At 40.3% G+C, this 4,577-nt stretch overlaps 1 pseudogene; it reads left to right on the top strand.

The window, feature by feature from the left end:
• Positions 1 to 437: 437 nt before the first annotated feature.
• LOC130458092 (ferritin light chain-like) lies at positions 438 to 4,116 on the top strand (annotated as a pseudogene).
• The last annotated feature ends 461 nt before the right edge of the window (positions 4,117 to 4,577 follow it).

Genomic DNA, 4,577 nt, shown 5'->3' with positions numbered 1-4,577 from the left:
TCAGCCATCTTCAAGTCCCATTCAAAGCCCATTCCAAATTTATGGCTCTGATTCATGAAAAGTCATGCTAAAGGATTCCATATTCTCAAGAACTTAGAAAAGAAGGTTATAGAGACATTAGTTGGTGGGGATTCACACTATTAGAGACCATTATAAATGGTATCTATATGCCATTGTCATGCATATTATTTTAGTTACTCTCATTCTTTATAGTTGTTGTTGATGTAATTACCAGATAATTATCATTTCCATTGCTTCCTTCTCTTCAAGGACCTCTTCCCCTTAACTCTTCGTGAAACTTAAAATGGATTTTTCCCCCTATTTCTCACCTTTCCTGGAATTAAATTCTCAATCCTGCCCCTTGGCTAAGGATTAAATTCCAGTACTTCTTATCAAGCAATTAATATTTGTTGAGTTCCTTCTATTTACAAGGTATTATGCCTGTGAGAAATATAAGAAAGTGTGATATAGTCTCTGTCCCTAAGAAGAAAGATGACTTATTTGAGGTAAGACCATGAAGTAATAAAGCAAATTCTTCAATAAGAGGGCTATTTTGGTTCAGACTAGGATTCCATGGATATTCCTTGACCCAGAACCTCCCTTTACCAAAACAGCTGAGCAACTCCTCATTAATATATAGGTTTAAAAGATGACCAATGGCACTAGGAAGTTAAGTAATTTACCATTCTTAAATTAGTTGTGAGACAAGACTTCCTGAAGCCCAAGCCAGCCCTCCATTCATTACACCACGTCATCTGTCTTTTGACAAATATATACAAGTTAAACACCAAAACAGGTATTGTACTCCAAGTCAACTGTTTTGAAAGAAATACATTGATTCTAGTTATGCTGTTATTGCTCAAAAATTCTCTTGGATTTATCTTTAGAACCTGTTTACAAATTGAATTTTAGAATAAACAAGTTATAAAACAAGAAAATGTCTGACTCCAATAGCATTGAAAAAGCCCCCTAGACCCATGGCAGTGAAGAGACTTGTCCATAGATTGGTTCTAGGAAGTAGTACCTGCTAATGGTGGGAGTGGGGAAATTGGGGAGAAAAAAAATAGTTGGGGTATTTGAAGAAACGGGTATTATTAGAATGGTCATTATCATTCCACAGTGCCAGAATTAAATGATGTGCAAATATAAGACCAAATAGGAAAAAATGTTCAACACAAATAAGTGTTATGGTTGTTCTTGAGAGTCCTGGGTCCACTGTTCTACATGTGTTCCTCAGGGATGGCCAAAGAAATGCCAGACAAATCTATCTGAGGCCACAAAGGCAAGTAGCAGAGTTTGGGTAAACAGACACAGAGAGAATCAGTCTTGGCCTTCTATACCCCATATTTTGTATTCAAACCTCATTTTCTGACCCAAAACAGAATTTTTTCTGGCTTGAACATCTATCTTCTTTACTAACTACATTCTAAATGACTTTGGATTGTTTCTAAAATAAAATTGGCTCTCAAAGGATAAAGATTTGCCACATTGAAGTTATTCAAAGGAATATGCCACAGGCTCTGAAAGCAATTCTAAAAGGGAACCTCTGGAAATATTTTGAGCTAAGAGCAACTTCCTACATAAAAAGAAAATATAATAGGAAGTGGTTTAAGTGCTGACTGAATAAATGGTACAGACAATAAAGGCCACAGACGTTTATTGGAGTTGAGAAAATTTCTAGTTATGGTAGTCGAAAAGACTTCACAGAGGGTATAAGATCTTGATTGGACCTTAAAGAATGGGAAAATTTAGATGAACAAAAAGGCAAGATGGGATCTTAGGAAGATGGGGAAAGGGATGCAGAGTGGACTAGATCAGAGGTGTGGAAGTACATTATAGCCTGGCTAAAGTGTTAGAACCAAAAGGGTTTCAGAGACCCTCACCAAGCTCACTCTTATTTTTCAAATGAGGAAACTGAAATGCAGAGACAGGGAATTATTTTTTCAAGATTATACAGTTAGAGAGTGGCAGAGCTGGGACTAGACTGCAAGGGTTCTCATTCCTAATCTGTTATGCTTTCCACTCTACCATGTTTTTGTTTTTTAAACCCTCACTTTCTGTCTTAGAATCACTACTATGTATTGGTTTCAAGGCAGAAGGGCAGTAAGGGCTAGGCAATGGGGGTTAAGGGACTTGCCCAGGACCACACAGCTAGGAAGCATTTGAGGCTTGATTTGAAACCAGGACCTTCAGTCTCTGGGCCTGGCTCCCAATCCACTGAGCCACCTAGCTGCCTCCCTCTATACCACATTTTTAAAGGACAGTGAATAAGTAGACCACTGCTTCAATTAGGCTGGAATAGAATTCATACAGCAAAGTGATGGAAGATCAGACAAGACTAGTATATTGCAGCCCAGTTTTTGGATGGCTTTGGATGTCAGGAGTTTGTATTTTCAATTAGATTCAATGAGTTTAATGTTTATAAAATGTTTATTCTGTGAGAAGCACTGTGGTGGAGACTAGGGAAATAAAGGTATTGAATATATTTCTATAATACAAGGGAAAATGTCATAAAAGCAAAGCAGAAATCCAAAGTAGTATGAGAAATTTAAGGAGGATCACTTTTCACTTAGTTGATAAGGAAAGTAGCAGCTGAGCAGGGCATTAACAAAAGGGAAGATTTCTAATAAACTTAGATAAGAGACATCCAGTCCAGGCATGATTGTAGGAAGCCTTTTAAGGTTTTCCTAGCACCCTCAGATACATATTTATACTAATTTGCTTGATTCTTCCAGATCTGGGTAGCCTTGAAGCTCTTAACTTTAAGATGGTGAGATATTATAACACCCTCAAAACATTTTGTTAAAAGCCAAAAGAGGGAAAGGGGACAGGCAAAGTAGGTGAATGGCAGCAAGGTAGTAGAGAGAACAGCCATAAAGCAGCTAATAGAAAAAGCAAAGGAAGAGAAACCATAATCAAGTGAGCAGAGAGAATGACATACTCACCAATTCCTCAAAAATTAAATGAGGATGGCACACTGCCTGGAGTGGGATCAAATTAGGTCAGGCATGCTTATCTCTCTGTTCAAGGGAATTAAGGTTATCCTGGGACAGCTGCAAAGCAGCCACCAACATATCTCCTCCTTGCTACAAGCAGGTCAGGATTTCAGAGTGGGCACACAGAAGGGCAGGCAGGCTAAAATGGGGTGATTCAAACGCATATGGAGTGAAAGGCCAACCCTATGGATAATGCCTTTCAAAGGGCAGCTTAGATGAATGCCAAGGAAAGAAAAGTAGGTGCTGAGAGGAATGGCAGAGGTGGTCTGGTAGAGGGAGGCTGGTTTGAAAGAGCAACTTCCAGTTTAGATTTCTTTTTGTTATATAAATGAATAAGTAAATATGAGTGTAAGGGCAAAGAAAGAAAGAGAGAGAAAGAGAGAGAGAGAGAGAGAGAGAGAGGAGAGAGAGAGAGAGAGAGAGAGAGAGAGAGAGAGAGAGAGAGAGAGAGAGAGAGAGAGAGAGAGAGAGAGAGAGAGAGAGGGAAGGAAGGAAGGAAGGAAGGAAGGAAGGAAGGAAGGAAGGAAGGAAGGAAGGAAGGAAGGAAGGAAGGAAGGAAGGAAGGAAGGAAGGAAGGGAGGGAGGGAGGGAGGGAGGGAGGGAGGGAAGGCTCTAGAAAGAAACTTATTTGGTGTTTGCAGAACACACACACATACACACACATACACACACACACACACACATACACACACACACACACACACACACACACACACACACACACACACACACACACACACGCCTGCACAACTGTCCCAGGAGAAGCACAAGGCCGCCAAGCATTTCCTCAGCCTCCAGGACCAACTTAGAAGCCTCGTGTACCTCCAAGTTGTGGTGAAACCTGCCCAATATGAGTGGGCCGGCAGCAGAGATGCCATTGAGTCTGCCCACAACTCACAACCTGGAAAAGGGCCTGAACCAGACCCTCCTGAAACAGCACAGCCGGGCTTCTAGCCGGGGAATCCTCACCTCTGTGACTTCCTGGAAAGCCACTACCTGGAGGAGGAGGGGAAGCTGCTGAAGCATCTGGGTGACTATCTGACCTCCCTGGGCCCTGCGCAAAGTCAGGTCGGCCTGGAGTGAGTACCTGTTCGAGAGACTGAGCCTGAATGACGACTAGGGGGGCTTAAGCAAAGGGGCACAGTGCCCCCAAATAAAGCCCGTTAGCTTGCCCTCAGTGGGATGCCACCTGAAAAAAAAAAAACCCTATATGTTTATGTGTCCATATATGTATTATTAGGTCAGACTGTGGAAACTGTGTACAAATATATAGTTTCTGCAACCTGACCTAATAATGCATAAATATGTAGATACAAAGTTTCTGCAAACACCAAATTGTTATAAGACTGCATGAATATAAAATCGTATATAAAAATAAATCTTATAAAACTACAAATGTAAATAAATCATAAACTATATATCTATAATTTCTGCAAACACCAAATAGGTTTGTTACAAGAGCATATATGTGTTTCTGTGTGCAATATACACATTACATGTTAGCTTCTGCAAATCTGCCCTAATATACACATGTGCACATACAGGCATATAATTTCTGCAAAAACCAAATAAGTTTGTTAC

Source organism: Monodelphis domestica, chromosome 3 (genome assembly GCF_027887165.1).
Source record: "Monodelphis domestica isolate mMonDom1 chromosome 3, mMonDom1.pri, whole genome shotgun sequence".
Lineage (NCBI taxonomy): Eukaryota > Metazoa > Chordata > Mammalia > Didelphimorphia > Didelphidae > Monodelphis > Monodelphis domestica.
Note: the sequence above shows the minus strand (reverse complement) of the source record. Positions and strands in the feature narration are given on the sequence as shown.